This window comes from Lepidochelys kempii, chromosome 4 (genome assembly GCF_965140265.1).
Source record: "Lepidochelys kempii isolate rLepKem1 chromosome 4, rLepKem1.hap2, whole genome shotgun sequence".
Lineage (NCBI taxonomy): Eukaryota > Metazoa > Chordata > Testudines > Cheloniidae > Lepidochelys > Lepidochelys kempii.
The window spans coordinates 104,509,602-104,528,692 of record NC_133259.1 but is presented as its reverse complement, the minus strand read 5'-3'; positions in this window follow the sequence as shown (position 1 = coordinate 104,528,692).

The window sequence follows — 19,091 nt, the reverse complement described above, 5'->3', positions numbered from 1 at the left end:
TTTTGTGTGAATGCTGCCTGTGATCATGGACAATGTAACTGGATATAGTGGGGTACATATTCAGCTAGATATCTCCTCCAGTTCCAGTTGCCTAGTAAAGATCTATGCCTTTGCAAGTGCACTCACCTTCTAAATGTTGCAACTCATATGAATATGCTTCAAATTGTTTAACACCTGTGCATATGAAAATACTGGAATTTGCACAAAAAAAAACCTGTTGGCCAGAGATACAAATTCAACCCCTAACCAATGTACAGGTGTTGGATTATCTAAAGTGTAAGTGCAATGAATAGCACGCACACAGATTTTTCCAACCATATACAATTATGGACTAAAATAAATTTAAAACTATCAGAGGGAGCCTGACCTGTGAGATTTCAAGAAAGTTGGACAATGGTCAGATTTAGAAGCACAAATTTTTATTTGTTTTGTTTTGTTTTGCTTTACTTTACTTTACATGAGTCTTCATCAAAGTTGAATGCTTTAAACCCTGAAAGTAAAATACTTTGAAAACAACTGAACAAGTTTAATGATCTTTTCTTGGTCTGTTGATATTGATTGTCAGGCAACAGATCCATTAACGTTAATCCTCAAAATCAAGAAGTGTTTTAACCTCTCTAAAGCCTTTTAAATATCTTTAAAATTTACAAACATTAATACCAATTCTAGATAAATCTGTCCTATGGTAAATTGGGGCAGTACAGGCCAATCCTCCTCACACTGTAGCCAATAGGATTTTTGTCATTGACCTCAGTGAGAGAAGGATTGGGACCTGGGTGTGAAGAATGTGCATACTATGTTCTGTATGTTCGTCTGACTCTTGTAAGGGGGTTCACTTTATGAATACATATGGTTGATTCAAGAAGAGGCTGATTGCACATAGATAGGAAAAGAGTGCAGTAGCTTCAGATAGCCAACCATCTAACAACCCCTTAGGAATAATTCAAGAGCTATTCTCTTGGATGTTCTACCTCCCATGCCTCAGCCAGACCAGTTCATTCTTTTTCTCTTATGTTATGCTTTGTTCCTACTGTTAAGATTAAACAATACTTTGGTGTAAAGAAGCTGGTCACTGCATACTACTGGTCACAGACTCTTGAAGGGAAAAACTGCAAGTACTGAATCCAGTCAGACCTGCTGGGGTAAGCATGGCTGACCCACAGGGTTTGGTAGCCTAGGACCTGGTCTAAGACTAGGAGACTTGTGAGATCCACCCCAAGTGAGGTAAAGGCACAAGGCACGTTACCAGTGGATCTGCACTCAGAGAGAATGCAGAATAGTCAGAGGTGCAGCTCGACCTGTGACTATGACGCTAAGTGCCTCAATTCTCTTGTTAGTTTCGGGTATCAGTCCCTGTGAAGTGCTGAGTGACCTTAAGTTCCCACTGAAGTCAATAAGAGTTGAAGTTGCACCTTGCATTTTTGGGCATCCAAACATACTTGTATTAGAATGACCATACTAAAGTCTCTGTTAAGCTTGTCACCATACCCAGTCTGAACTAGGTATATATCAGACTTGCAAAACTCCCATTGACTTCAGTGGGGTCAGAATTTCACTCAAAATACCATCAAATCGACAAAGAAAAACTGGGGGGAGAGGAAGGCAAGAATTTTTTCTTTCACCTCTTTCAGTTATAACCCTATTAGGGGTTAATTGTAACAACCATTCAGAGTCAGAGTCCTGCACTTAGGACGGAAGTATCCCATGCACTGCTACAAGCTCAAATAAATTGGTTAGTCTCTAAGGTGCCACAAGTCCTCCTTTCCTTTTTGCGAAGACAGACTAACACGGCTGTTACTCTGAAACCTATAAACAAACCAGTTTTTGTTGCTGTGGTTAATGGCTGGTACATCACTCATGCTGCAGAGCATGATAGATGTCAGGAAAGTTATCCTAGCTTCACAAGGGACAATGAAGATTATGAAAAGGGAATAAAGCATTAAATAAGATATGAAAATAATAAATCTTTTGAAATAAGTTATATTTGAGATTTCTCCCAGCAGAAAGGGTAATTAGGTACTGCAATTTACCCATTGTGTCTCCTGTCTGTGTCAAGTCATTTCTGTCCTCCAAGGAAATAGTTCACTCCTGGAGTCTAGAGGTAAAATCCTGGCCCCATTGAAGTGAATGACAAAATTCACATTGACTGCATAGCTTTCTGACCAGCACCAAGATCTTTAAATTAATTACATAAAAGCAGACAGTAGGTTAAGCACCAGATATACTAATATCATTGCAAGCTGCCAGAAAGTTATAGGTGTCTGACATGAGCATATCGTAGGTCATGACATTGTTTGATTTCCTAGCATCCAATACTGCAATCAAATACATAAATGTTCATCTCTGCACCTGTTTGGAGCCTTGTTTACGTCAATGGTGTTTTACTTCAATGCACAGGTGCAGGGATCTACCTGTAGGGATCTGATAACAGGTTCAGGACCCAAAGCCCTGTACATCCTGATTTGTGGTGCGATAATTGGCATCACCAACAACAGTTACTGAGGCGTAGAGGCATCTAGGCAATCTTCTGAAGTCCTCCAAATTTTAGGGCTGCTGCTGGAAAGAAATATATTCTGAAATCAACAGTACTAGAAAATTGAGGGAACTGGCTGATTTTTTACTTAATATATTTATATCACTTAATTTTTCAAAAAGAAATAGAAGACGCATGTACAATCTTTTAGATGACCTCATGATTATTAACTATTCCTCCCATAGAACCCCTTTTAAAATGTCATAAATAAAATTACATCCTTTTCAGAAGGATTATTAAGTATATTTATGTCTATTGCAAAAGGTCAGAGCTCTTTAACACTCACTGTGTGGTAAATTTATGGATTATGGAAAAGTGACTATTGCACATAAATCCTTCTTTGAACACCTAACAATGTTTTCATAAATACATTCATAATTCTGACAATGATATCTAAATCTTAAGCATGTTACTCTTCCAATTGCTTAACTTAGACTTTCTTCTTTATATACAGTACTAAATGTGAACATTATAGGCTAAATTAATCCCATGCAACATTAATTTTGGTATTTTCTAACTTTTGAGTGCTTGACTTCGCAACCTAAATAATGTTGGGTTTTTGGTGGGTAATTTCCTAGGTTTTTAAAAACCAAACTGAAAAAACAGAAATTCGATCATAAGACACTTTACTGACATCCATCAAAAGTCAATCAGCAGATTGGAACCTCTAGATGCAGCACACAGATCTCTGCCACAGAGGAATTGATATCATAGAATATCAGGGTTGGAAGGGACCTCAGGAGGTCATCTAGTCCAACACCCTGCTCAAAGCAGGACCAATCTCCAACTAAATCATCCCAGCCAGGGCTTTCTCAAGCCTGACCTTAAAAACCTCTAAGGAAGGAGATTCTACCACCTCCCTAGGTAACGCATTTCACTGCTTCACCACCCTCCTAGTGAAAAAGTTTTTCCTAATATCCAACCTAAACCTCCCCCACTGCAATTTGAGATCATTATTCCTCATTCTGTCATCTGGTACCACTGAGAACAGTCTAGATCCATCCTCTTTGGAACCCCCTTTCAGGTAGTTGAAAGCAGCTATCAAATCCCCCCTCATTCTTCTCTTCCGCAGACTCAACAATCCCAGTTCCCTCAGCCTCTCCTCATAAGTCATGTGTTCCAGTCCCCTAATCATTTTTGTTGCCCTCCGCTGGATGCTTTCCAATTTTTCCATATCCTTCTTGTAGTATGGGGCCCAAAACTGGATACAGTACTCCAGATGAGGCCTCACCAATGTCAAATTGAGGGGAACGATCACGTCCCTCGATCTGCTGGCAATGCCCCTACTTATACAGCCTAAAATGCCATTGGCCTTCTTGGCAACAATGGCACACTGGTGACTCATATCCAGCTTCTCGTCCACTGTCACCCCTAGGTCCTTTTCTGCAGAACTTCTGCCAAGCCATTCGGGCCTTATTCTGTAGCAGTGTATGGGATTCTTCCGTCCTAAGTGCAGGATTCTGCACTTGTCCTTGTTGAACCTCATCAGATTTCTTTTGGCCCAATCCTCTAATTTGTCTAGGTCCCTCTGTATCCTATCCCTACCCTCCAGTGTATCTATCTCTCCTCCCTGTTTAGTGTCATCTGCAAACTAGCTGAGGGTGCAATCCACGTCATCCTCCAGATCATTAATGAAGCTATTGAACAAATCGGCCCCAGGACCGACCCTCGGGGCACTCCGCTTGATACTGGCTGCCAATTAGACATAGAGCCATTGATCACTACCCGTTGAGCCCGACGATCCAGCCAGCTTTCTATCCACCTTATAGTCCATTCATCCAGCCCAGACTACTTTAACTTGCTGGCAAGAATACTGTGGGAGACTGTGTCAAAAGCTTTGCTAAAGTCAAGGAATAATACACCCACTGCTTTACCCTCATCCTCAGAGCCAGTTATCTTGTCATAGAAGGCAATTAGATTAGTCAGGCATGACTTGCCCTTGGTGAATCCATGCTGACTGTTCCTGATCACTTTTCTCTCCTCTAAGTGCTTCAGAATTGATTCCTTGAGGACCTGCTCCATGATTTTTCCAGGGACTGAGGTGGGGCTGAGTGGCCTGTAGTTCCCTGGATCATCCTCCTTCCCTTTTTAAAAGATGGGCACTACATTAGCCTTTTTCTAGTCGTCTGGGACGTCCCCCGATCACCATGAGTTTTCAAAGATAATGGCCAAGAGCTCTGCAATCACATCTGCCAACTCCTTTAGCACCCTCGGATGCAGCGCATCCAGCCCCATGGACTTGTACTTGTCCAGCTTTTCTAAATGTAAGCAGAGTCAGGATGAGCTCCACCCTGATATCTGGTGGTGAGGTGTGGCAAGTTGTGGAAAAGAACTTCGGGGCCGATCTCATTTGCATAGGCACACCCACCCCGCCTAGAATGAGGCCATAGCTGCCCAAATGGTCACTTTGGCTGCTGTGGGATCCCCAGTGTCTCTGTTATTGGGGCAGAATAAATTGTTATTGCCCTGATTATGGGAACTGTGCTTGGAACTGTACTTGGCCTTTTGTTATGATGGAGGGACTCACCATCAACTAAGTAGCACTCGCTAGGCAAGGGTCATGGGTTCTAAAACTCTGTGAATTCAGAGAGACTGGGGACAAGTATTAATACTTGGTGGTATGGGCCCCTTGGTGAGGACCTTACATGCTAACTGCACTTCCTCCTCTCTCCACTGTAGAATATCAGAGCTAATTTTGATTCCATTAGGTGTCTAATTACAGGCTGCTGAGTTCACTGTGGGCTAATGGTGCACCAGCACTGAGGCTCCCATACTACAAGCTGAATTCACCAAAGAGCTGAACTGATTAAGAGCTGAAATCACTGAGCGTTGTGTTAAGAAGTGGGGGAGCCTGAAGATATATTGTGGAGCAGTTTGCGGGACGGCAGGAGCTGCTTGTGGGATGCGGAGTGGAGCAGTTCGTGGGATGATGGGAGCTGCTTGTGGGATGCAGACTGGTGGAGTGGAGTGGAGTCCTATGGAGCTGCGGGGCAGTCAGCTTCAGATCAAGTAAGGTACCCCTTACCTCTCTTCCCTCCCGATCTCCACCCAGGTGGGGAGGTAAAGCTCTGCAGATAAACTTTCAAACTCTGGGGCTGCCCTGACCAGGGACAGAGACTTTTGGGTCATTGGACTTTTGGGACTTTGGGTGATTTCGGGTTGCTGGACTCAAGAACCAAAGGGAAAGGACACGACCCAATTTTCTTAGGGTGGGTTTTTGCTCATGGGTTGTGTTATGAATCCTGTTGGTGGTGTTTCCCCAACATAATGCCACATTGTTTCTCTCTGTTATTAAAAGGCTTTTTGCCACACTCAGACTCCGTTTTTGCTAGAGGGGAAGTATTGCCTCTTGGAAGCGCCCAGTGGGGGTGTTATATATTTGTCCAAGGTCACTGGGTGGGGGCTTGAGCCAGTTTTGCATTGTGTTATTGGAATGGATCCCCTAGATATTGAACCCGGCCCTTGTTGCTGCCAACTCTGACGGGCAGAAGGGTTACATAAATAGCCCTGAACCACTTTTCTTCACAGAGGGCTGGTCACCTCCTCCCCATGCTGTGCTGCCCAGTGCAGTAGTCTGGGAGCTGACCTTGTTCATGATGACAGAGGCAAAAAAAGCATTGAGTACATTAGCTTTTTCCACTTCCTCTGTCAGTAGGTTGCCTCCCTCATTCAGTAAGGGGCCCACACTTTCCTTGACTTTCTTCTTGTTGCTGACATACCTGAAGAAACCCTTCTTGTTACTCATAGCATCTCTTGCTAGCTGCAACTCCAAGTGTGATTTGGCCTTCCCGATTTCACTCTTGCATGCCCGAGCAATATTTTTATACTCTTCCCTGGTCATTTGTCCAATCTTCCACTTCTTGTAAGCTTCTTTTTTGTGTTTAAGATCAGCAAGGATTTCACTGTTAAGCCAAGCTGGTCACCTGCCATATTTACTATTTTTTCTACACATTGGGATGGTTTGTCCCTGTAACCTCAATAAGGATCCTTTAAAATACAGCCAGCTCTCCTGGACTCCTTTACTCGTCATGTTATTCTCCCAGGGGATCCTGCCCATCAGTTCCCTGAGGGAGTCAAAGTCTGCTTTTCTGAAGTCCAGGGTCCATATTCTGCTGCTCTCCTTTCTTCCTTGTGTCAGGGTCCTGAACTCGACCATCTCATGGTCACTGCCTCCCAGGTTCCCATCCACTTTCACTTCCCCTACTAATTCTTCCCAGTTTATGAGCAGCAGGTCAAGAAGAACTCTGCCCCTACTTGTTTCCTTCAGCACTTGCACCAGGAAATTGTCCCTACACTTTACAAAAACTTCTTGGATTGTCTGTGCACGGGTGATTGAAGTCTCCCATGAGAACCAGGGCCTGCGATCTAGTAACTTCCGTTAGTTGCTGGAAGAAAGCCTTGTCCACCTCGTCCCCCTGGTCTGGTGGTCTATAGCAGACTCCCACCACAACATCACCTTTGTTGCTCACACTTCTAAACTTAATCCAGAGACTCTCAGGTTTTTCTGCCGTTTCATACAAAAATACTCATATTTTTCTGCAGTTTCATGTTCATATCTGAACAGTCATACTGCTCTCTTACATACAATGCAACTCCCCAGCTTTTCTGCCCTGCCTGTCCTTCCTGAACAGTTTATATCCATCCATGACAGTGCTCCAGTCATGTGAGTTATCCCACCATGTCTCTGTTATTCCAATCACATCATAATTCCTTGACTGTGCCAGGACTTCCAGTTCTCCCTGCTTGTTTCCCAGGCTTCTTGCATTTGTGTATAGGCACTTGAGATAACTTGCTGTTTGTCCTGCTTTCTTAGTATGAGGCAGGAGCCCTTCCCTCTTGCGCTCTCCTGCTCATGCTTCCTCCCGGTATCCCACTTCCCCACTTACCTCAGGGCTTTGGTCTCCTTCCCCCAGTGAACCTAGTTTAAAGCCCTCCTCACTAGGTTAGCCAACCTGCTTGTGAAGATGCTCTTCCCTCTCTTCGTTAGGTGAAGCTCGTCTCTGCCTAGCACTCCTCTTCTTGGAACACCATCCCATGGTCAAAGAATCCAAAGCCTTCTCTCCAACACCACCTGCATAGCCATTTATTGACTTCCACAATTCGATGGTCTCTACCCGGGCCTTTTCCTTCCACAGGGAGGATGGACAAAAACACCACTTGCGCCTCAAACTCCTTTATCCTTCTTCCCAGAGCCACATAGTCTGCAGTAATCCACTCAAGGTCATTCTTGGCAGTATCATTGGTGCCCACGTGGAGAAGCAGGAAGAGGTAGCGATCCGAGGGCTTGATGAGTCTCGGCAGTCTCTCCATCACATCGTGGCTCCTGGCAAGCAGCAGACTTCTCAGTTTTCCCAGTCGGGGTGGCAGATAGATGACTCAGTCCCCCTTAGGGGGGAGTCCCTGACCACAACCACCCACTTCTTTCTCTTGGGAGTGGATGGAACCCCCATCCTTAGGACAGTGCATCTCATGCCTTCCAATCGGCGGAGTCTCCTTCTGTTCCCTACCCTCAGATGTATCATCTAGTCCACTCTCTGCATTAGTACCTGTGGAGAGAACATGAAAATGGTTTCTTACCTGTATCTGCATTGCTGGTACATGGATGCTCCCCTTTTTTCTTCTGGAGGTCACATGCTGCCAAATTTCTTCACTGTCCTTCTGTCCCCACTGCGCAGCCTGCTCGGAATCTCCAGAATGTTGTGTCCTTAGAAGCATATCCTGACATCTGTCCAGAAAATCTTCAGTTTCTCTTACGCAACGCAGGGTCGATACTTATTTCTCCAGACTTTGAACCTTCTCTTCCAATATGGAGATCAGCTTGCACTTTGTACAGATAAAGTCGCTTCTGTCCTGTGGAAGAAAGACAAACATGGCACATCCTGTATAGCTAACAGCTGAACGCTCACCATCCATATTACCTTCCTTCTATGAGCTTCCTCAGGAGTTGTAGTAACTACTCAGAGAAGCCTGCAAGATGTAAGCCTCAGTGGGCTCTCCCCAAGCAAACTCCCTCTGTTCGCTGCTCAGCTGGTTCACAGCTGACTAGCTTTTTATAACAGTCAGGCCCACTCCAGGCTCACCTAGAACAAAGCACTTCCAATTCACACTTTTCAAACAATCAAGCACATGGTCAAACTGACCAACTGTCCCCGCAACAGACACTCAGATACTCACCAACACAGCCTCCCTCATCCTCTACATGGACCAGCACTAGAGGGGAATAAGTAGGGCCCTACCAAATTAAAGTTCCATTTCATGGTCAGAGGGTTTTAAAAAAATGTAAATTTCATGATTTCAGCTATTTAAATCTTAAATTTCATGGTGTTGTAATTGTAGGGATCCTCACCCAAAAAGGAGTTGTGGGGGTGGTCGCAAGATTATTATAGGGGTTGCAGTGCTACAAGGGGGGGTTGCGGTTCTGCTACCCTTACTTTTGTGCTGCTGCTGGTGGTGGTCCTGCCTTCAGAGCTGGGCAGCTGGAGAACAGTGGCTGCTGGCCGGGATCCCAGCTGTGAAGGCAGAGCTGCCACTAGCAGCGGCACAGAAGTAAGGATGGCATAGTATGGCAGTGCCACCTTTACTTCTGCACTTCTGCCTGTGGAGCTGGGCCCTCAGTCGGCAGCTGCTACTTTCTGGCCACGCAGCTCTGAAGGCAGCAGTGCAGACGTAAGGGTGGCATGGCATGGTATTATCACTCTTACGTCTGTGCTGCTGATGGCGGGGCCTGCCCAACAGCAACCTCTCTCTGGTTGCCCAGCTCTGAAGGCAGCACAGAAATAAGGGTGGCAATACCATGACCCCCCTAAAACAACCTTGTGACTCCCCTGCAACTCCCTTTTGGATCAGGACCCCCAGTTTGAGAAACACTGGCTCCCCCCTAAAATCTGTATTGTATAGGGTTAAAAGACACAAAAGACCAGATTTCATGGAGGGAGACCAGATTTCATGGTCCGTGACACATTTTTCATGGCCGTGAATTTGGTAGGCCTAGGAATAAGACACTGTGTTCATTATTTCCACAGATGTTTGTTGACAGCAGAGGAATGGTGAGACGTGGGAATCTTGGGATTGATTCTAGGTTCTGGAGCAGAGTGTAGTTGTCAAGGTTCCTCCCCCACTCTGAACTCTAGGGTACAGATGTGGGGACCTGCATGAAAAAACCTCCTAAGCTTATCTTTACCAGCTTAGGTCAAAACTTCCCCAAGGTACAAAATATTCCACCCTTTGTCCTTGGATTGGCCGCTACCACCACCAAACTAATACTGGTTACTGGGGAAGAGCTGTTTGGACGCGTCTTTCCCCCCAAAATACTTCCCAAAACCTTGCACCCCACTTCCTGGACAAGGTTTGGTAAAAAGCCTCACCAATTTGCCTAGGTGACTACAGACCCAGACCCTTGGATCTTAAGAACAATGAACAATCCTCCCAACACTTGCACCCCCCCTTTCCTGGGAAATGTTGGATAAAAAGCCTCACCAATTTGCATAGTTGACCACAGACCCAAACCCTTGGATCTGAGAACAATGAAAAAGCATTCAGTTTTCTTACAAGAAGACTTTTAATAAAAAATAGAAGTAAATAGAAATAAAGAAATCCTCCCTGTAAAATCAGGATGGTAGATACCTTACAGGGTAATTAGATTCAAAAACATAGAGAACCCCTCTAGGCAAAACCTTAAGTTACAAAAAAGATACACAGACAGAAATAGTTCTATTCTATTCAGCACAGTTCTTTTCTCAGCCATTTAAAGAAATCATAATGTAACACGTACCTAGCTAGATTACTTACTAAAAGTTCTAAGACTCCATTCCTGGTCTATCCCCGACAAAGACAGACTATAGATAGACCCACAGACCCTTTGTTTCTCTCCCTCCTCCCAGCTTTTGAAAGTATCTTGTCTCCTCATTGGTCATTTTGGTCAGGTGCCAGCGAGGTTACCTTTAGCTTCTTAACCCTTTACAGGTGAGAGGAGCTTTCCCCTGGCCAGGAAGGATTTCAAAGGGGTTTACCCTTCCCTTTATATTTATGACAGTAGTCTACTGGGCAAAGACTCTTCTGCCCATTCCCCTGCCTTCTACTCTATCCTTTCCAGGCTGTCTCTGTCCCAGTCCTATGCAGTGTTATTGTAGCCATGTCAGTCCCAGGATATTAGAGAGACAAGGTGGGTGAGGTAATATCTTTTACTGGAGAAACTTCTGTTGGTGAGAGAGACAAGTTTTTGGGCTTCCTGAAGAAGAGCTCTGTGTAGCTCAAAAGCTTGTCTCTCTCATCAACAGAAGTTGATCCAATAAAATATATTACCTCACCCATCTTTTCTCTCTGTCACAGTCCTGTGTCTTCCCCACCCCTGGTTCTATACTTCTCACCTAGTCACTCCCAGTCTCCACTCCTTAGGTTTCTCATCCCTGTCCCAGTCTTCTCCCCAACCTATAATATCTGAATGAGGGGGACTAGACCTGCCCTCCAAAGGACAGATTTAAGAGAATGGGGGGATTTTAAGGCCGTGCATGGCTCTTTTTACTGTTCTTCTCTGGCAGACACTTCTATTTCTGATGTCACTCAGGGAAAACTGCTTAATCCAGCCATTTTACAGCTACATCTCCATCTGTAATAGAGGAGGAAGAAGTCAATTAGTGCCATAAAAAAGCTCTCCCTGGCTGACCTCAATATCAGACACAGCAGTCAGGAAAGAGCTATTCAGCAAATACTGAATCACAGGCACTTTAAAGTTCTTTCCCAGTTAACTGTCATTTGGGCAGCCAGGAAACAACGTTCTCTTGAATCATACTACTTTGTACTCTGGGTATAAAGAACACATAGGAGAGGAAATAGTAATCATGAAAATCTGTGAGGTTCAATGTGGTTACTCTGGTTATATACAGCAAGGTTGGGACCTCATTCTTTAAGGGTTATGCTATTGTATGATAGTGAATACTGAAAACAAAACATAAAAGAAACTGCAAACAAGTGGAATATTTTGGGCTGGAGGTGAGTGAAATATTTGGGCCAAAACTTTTTTTGGCAAAAATACAGATTCACCAACACTGGAATGTTTTATGAATTCATGTCTATTTTGTCAAATTCTTTATTTCAGGAAAAAACTTCTGAGAAAATCAAAATGATTTTAAACTACTTTTTGTTCCAAAATTTCCATTGATTTTATTTATAAAACATTCAAAAATTATTGCAATGAAACATTTGTTGAATGAAAACACTTTTTAAATCCAACACAATTTTCCCTCCTAATTTAAAAATTGCTAACAAACTGGAAAAAAGTCCACTATTTGCCCAGCTCTAAACCTTAAATGGTGTAGCTCCAAGCATCCTGGATTTAGGAATAGACAAAGAATTCATTTAAATAATAATCTCACTTGAGACACTTTGGTGAATTTATCACACTGCTTTGTGACCATTTAAAATCTACCAGATAATAATCCTTTCTGGATAGGAAGGGTTATTGTGGGTTAGTCTGAGAATGAACAAATGTAAGAAGTCTTATGCTTAGCAGACCATAAACCTTGGGAAGTTTGGCCCTGACATTCTTGCTGAATTGAGGTGTTCTTTGAGGAGTTCTAATGTGCTAAACCACCAAATAATGAATGGCAATTATCAGATTCTAATGATACATTTACCTGCAGTCAGAAAGAATTCAATAGCTACTTAGCTCTCTGAGGGAATGTCTACACTGCGCCAGGCCTGTGTCAGCTGAGTCAGGTCGGTGGGACTCAGGTTATGGGGAGCTGTTTAACTATGGTGTAGACATTTGGGGTCATGTTGGAGCCTGGGTTCTGGGACCCTGGAAAGGGGTCAGAGTCCCAGAACCCAGGCTCCAGCCTGAGCCTTAACACATTTGTAATGATCTTGCGGTTCATTAAACAACAAACCAAATGAAAGAGAAAGGAATACAATTTTAATAAAACAAACTGGAGAGCATCTTTGATAAACTGCTACACACAGCCATATGGTGTTCCAATCCCCGGCTACAGGGCACAGCTCCAAATTCCCACGCTCACAACACAGTCCCTTATGAGGGAGTGTCTCCAAATCACAATCTTTCATAAACATATCTCTACAAGTCTACAGTGTACACCACAATTAAACAGCATTGTAGCCTGAGCTCTTTGAGCCTGAGCTAGCTGACCGGGGCCAGCCATGGGTATTTAATTGCAGTGTAGACAAACCCTGAAGGGCTCCAAAGATTAAGTTAAGAACCTGATGAGAGCTAAACTGGATGAATGGGATCAGCAATCTTCCTTCACAAAGTATTTAAAATTTCCTCCACAAAACTTTTCCATAACTATTTTTAGTCTGGTTTCGTGAAGTTGTACACATAACTTTGAGAAATCTAGTTTTGTTTTTTTTATGTTCTGCATGGAATGAGCATAAACCTTGCTCATTTATTTTAAAATCAATATCATATAAAGAGCAAATTGCTTCTATGTCTCACTTTACAGTGTTAGGGCACACACAATATTATTGCAGTAAATGCAGAAATGTTAGCACTGTTTAAATCAAAAGAGAACATTATAAGTTGTTTATAGACAGCAAGCTCAGCAAACAAAAGTCACATTATGGCAAAGGAGAACACATTGATAAAGTATTTTGTCCTCTATTCTCTGATATTTGTTCAAAATTAGATTTAGAGCTGTTGGTTAATTGGTGGATAATACATTTTTATGTGTCTTTTGAAATAATGTGTATTCAGCTTTTCTTTAAATCAGGAATCCATCAATAAAATTAGAGACAATAGGATGCCTGATTCCTATTAGAAATCCTGTAACCTTCTACTCAAGACTTTTCAGGATTCTTAATATTGTGTGCTGAATCTCTGATTTTATTGTTCCAAGTATAACCATTTTCTAGACTAGTAGATTGGTAGGCTGTTGGGTGAGGGGCTTGGTGCTGAGAAGGCAGAACCAATTCGTGCCAGAACCAAGAAACAAATTGCAGGATTAGGAGTGATATATGTAGGCATGCCATGGTACTGAAAGATGTGCTGCAGGAAGGCTTGTGCAGTTTACGGGCAGATGGAATACTGTATCAGGGAATAAAATGAGCATCTTATTAAGGAGGTCCATTGTGGTCAGGATAACTAAGTGCCCTCTGGAGTGTCGTAACTCTACAATAGAGTCCATTGAGAGGGTGACCAAGGAAATGTAGGTGTGGGGAGGGGCTGAAGGAGGCCCACAGGCTTGGCTCATGGTTTCTTTGTATGGGTACAGAGGTTGCATGACCTAACACAGTTTTTTACATCAGTTCATGGGGTTGGCCATCAGAAGTACCTAGGGGTTAGGTTCCAGGTTGTAAATTGTCCAAAATGTCCCGCCAAGGGTGAGTCATGAGACAGTCTTAGCAACTGAAGCAAGGAGCTGTACTCAGGAATGTGGAGATGATCCCCTTGATAAAGGAGGTCTTGTTGTAGATGGAAACTTGAATACAGCGAAGAACTGCTGTTTCTTAGAGTTTAGCAGATTGGGGCTGCAAATGGGTCACTTAGAAGCAAGGAACAGATGTGATCATCAGATGATCAGTGATGGTCCTGCAGACAGGGTTGGGAAGGTGTAAGTATAGTGGTCCACTATACTTTTGTTTGCACCTTTGGACTTCGGGTATTGTTGCTCTCCTGCTCCACTTCATGGTACTTTTTCTTGCAGGACAGGGCATCCGCCTTCCCATTCTTAATCCCTGGACAGCATGTAACCATAAAGTCAAATTGGGAGAGGAAAAGGATCCAGTGAATCTGATGTTATCTGTAGATGTTCCAAATTCTTGTGAACAGTCCAGATTTGGACAGGTATGGTCCCGCTCGAGATGATGCTGCCATTGCTCAAAGACAGCCTTGATATCGAGGAGTTTCTTGTCCCAAACATCATGATTTCTGTCTGTGGGACTCAGTTTCCAAGAAAAAAAGACACAGGGATGAAGCAACCAGTGAGGGCTGGTAAATTGTGAGAAGATCATGCCTATTGCCAAGCCTGAGGCATTTGTCTCAACTATGATGGCCTTTGTGGGATCTGGATGGGTCAAAATGTGGGCAGAAATAAATGCCTTTTTCAAGCAGTTGAAAACCATCTCTGTGTTGGTGAACATGATGAATTTAGCCTCTTTCTTGAGGAGGGACATTATAGGAGCTACCTCATTAGAGAAGCCTTGGATGAATCACCAGTAAACATTTGTGAATCCCAGGAACTGCCGCACCTATTCACCATTTGTGAATCCCACTTACCTGCCTTCTACTCAGTGATGGCTGCAACTTTGCAGGGGTCCATAGCAAGTTCTGCTGCTGAGACGACATAGCCCCGAACCTGGACGGTATCCTTGTGAAATTTACACAAAACCTGAGAAATGCAAAGTTGATTTTGGTGAAGCCAGTCAAGGACAGGGTGCACCTGGTGGTCATTCTCTGAAAAAGAAAGAATATCATCTAAGTAGATGACCACAAATTGGTTGAGGATGTCTCTGAAGATGTCGTTCATAAAATGCTGGAAGATAGTGGGGGTATTAAATAAACCAGATGGCATGACTAAATATTTGAAATGGCCATATCTGGTTTGAAAAGCTGTCTTCCATTCATCCCGCTTCTGGATTCTGACCAGGTTCCACGCCCCATGCAGGTTTAGCTTTGTGAGCTGAACAAAGACTTTCTAGGAGTTAATTTATGAGAGGAAGGGGATGTTGACCATGGATGCTGGTATTTTGGAGGGCTTGAGAATTGACACAAGATCAGATGGAGCCATCCTTCATAGTCATGAACAAGATAGGTGCTCCTGTTTGGAATGTCGAAGGATGGATGAACCCTTCCACAGAGAATCCTCAAAGTAATCCCAGCGGGCCTTTAGCTCAGGTTCAGATAGCGTGTAAAATGCTTCCAAAAAAGACCTCTGTTCCCAATTGAAGTTTGATTGGGCAATTGCAGGCAGGAATTTCAGGTCCTGATCACCAGTCTTTGGTTTGTAACTCTGGATCCTTCAGGATCTGGAGTGTGCCGGAGAATGCGACTGACTGTTGACTCACATTGAGAAGGCATGTTCATCAGCATAGCATGGGACAGAAGATATAGATTATGAGCACCATCTGATTCAGGGGTCGTGAGTTAAGACCAGTGAATGCGGAGTGCAGATGACCACAAACTTCAAGATCTCTTGGTGACTGCCAAGGGCATGGGCTGGATGCTAGTGGGGCACCCTGCTGTGATGTGCCCAGGCATCCAGCAATACAGGCACAACTCCAATGCCCTACAATGATTCTTTTCATTAGTAGAGAGATGGGGTCTGCCTTGGTTGACTTGCATCAGTTCAGGGTCTGGTAGAACAACTGGGACCATGGGAGAGGGAAGAGTCCTGGCCAGCTGGGTCAGGAGATATGCTGTTTTTCTTGGGCTTGCTCTGTTAGATGATCATCAATCTAGATGCAAAGATCAATTAAAGCTCCCAGGCTAGGTGGAGGTTCCACCCATGTTAGTTCATCGTTGAAAGAATTGCTGAGTCCCTGCCTAAAGAGATGTTGCTGCATGGCCTCATTCAGTGGGTTTCTGCAGCAGGCCATCAAAACCCTGCTGCATATTTGGTGACAGATCTGACAACCTGCTGAAGGGCATGGAGAGCAGCTTCTTGGTACATTCTTGATTAGGGTAATTGAAAATACCCAACATTGCCTGCACAAAGCTCTCCAAGTGTTCAGGAAGAGGACTGGACACTGCCAGGAGTAGGGACAACCCCTTGAAGGCCTCCCCAATGAGCAGGCTAAGTATTAATCCCCCTCAGGACTGATCTGTGGGAGTAACTGTGGCTGCAACATGAACCGGAGATGACATTGGTTAAGGAACCCATGAAACTTGGCACAGTCACCATCAAATGTATTGGATGGGGGCAGCTTGGGCTCATGGACAGTGGATGCAAGAGTTGGGGGACAGGAGAGGACAGAAATTGCTTCCTGGGCTTGTATCTGGGGGTGAAGTACTGCATTCTGGTCACGTAGCACCAGGACCTGGGCCTGTAGTTCCCGCAGGATCTCAACAACCTCCAAGAAGGTGAGTTGGGGTCCTGCTGGAGCCATTCCAGAGAGAAGCTCTGTGTCATGAGGTGAAGTCCCTCCTTATCATCTAGTGGGCTGCTCAAACGGTCAAGCACTAAGGTATAGGTGATGCAACCTAGTGGGTAGAGCAGAATCAGATGGCAGAACCAGAGGTATGGTCAGGAGGTAAACCAAGGGTCAAAGTCAGGAGCCAGAACAGAACAAAAGGGTAAAAGCCAGAGATGTGGTCAGGAGACGAGCCAATAGTCAGACTCAGGAGTCTGGAGTTACTTTAAATAAATCCTGCAAATTAACTGAGATTTTAATGTGTGGTTCTTCTCTGAAAAGTGACTGGGTAAAAATAGCACCTTCTTATTCTGGAGTTCTGCTGCTTGATTGTATTCAAATAAGTTCTTACTGTCTTTTTCTCCAGTCACCTTCACAGAGCCTACACAACTAAGAGAATCAGCTGTGTTCTATTCCATCTTCATTAAGTTCCAATCAGGTAACCCTGTCCAATCCCATTCAAAGCAATGGAGTATTGAAAGCATTGATGAGGATATAATTTTGCCTGCAGAATCCACACTCTGCTCCAGCAACATATGTACCATATCCCTCCTCAATGCATCACAAACAGTTTGGCTAACTATATTTGGACCTTGTTTCCTGAAATGCTATGGAGGCTGTGGAACATGCCAGAGAGACACAAGCAGACCAGCATGACTGTTGTTGAAGGAGACGATGGGAGGAATTGTATTGTGAGATATAAAAAGGGGGCAGAGCTGCAGAAATGGCTCTGCTTTCGATGGCCCTGATTCAGCAAACCACTTACGCATGTGTTTAACATTAAGCACTTGCTTAACCACATTTATATCCTGCTTAAGTCTCATTGACATGAATGGGACTTAAGCATGTGCTTAAAGCTAAATACTCTGCTGAATTGCAATATTGCCAGTCCCAAATGCTAAAATAATTGCTAGTGAGGTCACAAAAATCATGAGATCGCCCCCAAAAATCACAAATTTCAGGTTTGATTTATTTGCCTTCTGTTTTTTGAGCTTTTAGGATTTACTCTGGTCACATTTCCAAGTTTTTCTCCAGAATACCATGAATTGGTAACATTTAACCAGGATTGATTTAACCAGGAACATTTAACCCCAAGATTGAAGGGTTGCAGTGTTCCCTGAGTGCAGCAACCATTTTGATTTCACAGCAAGGTGTGGGGAGGGGGAGAGGCAATCAGTCTTTGCCAGCCTTGCTCTGAGGGTTCCAACATAGAATGCATTTAGTCTCTGCATCAGGGGCAGATTTAAGTGTGATCATATTTGGGAAGGCGAAGTATTCTGTGTTTGATCTTCTGTAGGGATTATCTAGATTGTTTTTTTTAAGAAGTATACATTTTTGCTTTTATTTTTGTTATATTTTTCTTAATCCCTGTTAAAGCCTGAAAAGGATCTGCAGCATTGCTATTCCTTTTCTCTGCAGAACTTGTTCTAGCATTTAATTGAACCACGGATTTTTTAACCCTCAGGCACCTCCTTTCTAAATTCTGTAAACTGCTATTATTAGTCCAGCGACCTTTCCTTATTTCCTTCAGTATAATTGCCAGAGCAGCCTTATGTTCCTCTTGTTTGTTCATTTCAGAATCATCTGATGAGCCCTGAGACAAAGAAAATGAGAGAGCCTCTCTCCATGAAGCAATTCACCCAGCCTGTTTGGCAGTACTGCTAGACATGCTTTGCTTTCTCCCTGGACATACTGGCTCCAAGAAATAGGCAAAATAATCTTCCAGAGCAAGCTTGGTATAGCTGCTAAAAATCTCCCATAAAATAAATCAGCAGGCCTTTGCTACTATCTCTTCATGAGAATATGCCACCTCTTTCTAGCCTATTTAAATCTGAAAAGAGAGACTGAGGCAAAAAAAAGGGGGGGGGAGATGTATTAGGAAGAGGGAAAATTATCTTATATAAAGATATGCTTCTCTCCCTGCTGCTTCAGCTCCCATTCAGGTCCTTTGGAGTTGCTCAATGAGAGAGACTTAAAGTGCCCGTGGTGCTAGGGCTACTAACCTATTATTCACTGTAAACAATTTCTATTGAGACCCTGCTTGGAGAAGATTCACAGACATTCACTGGGATCTGGTAGCTTCTTCTTTATTTTGGTAGCACCTGAAGATTTTAAAACTCAAGGGTTGAGGCAGTTAGATGGCTCAGAGGACCGATAATGGAATATGAAGGCTTTCTCTTTCTATATCAACAGTTCAAATGTGTGACATCACATGATCTCAAGTCCTCATCTCCAAAGTGGGGATTATAAACTTTCCCTACCTCATACGGTTGTTGCGGTGATAAATTATTTAATGTGTACAAGGGAGTTAGATACTGTAGTGACTGAGACCTTGTACGTGCCTAGATAGATTAATCAAAAAAAGGACCCCAAATGGAGTTATATATCTTCTACCAAATTAGAAATAGATAGTAAGGTTCTTCATACCATTGTTTGGTGTCTGCCTTTCAGAGGAATTCTTCTATGAAATACCCCAGTT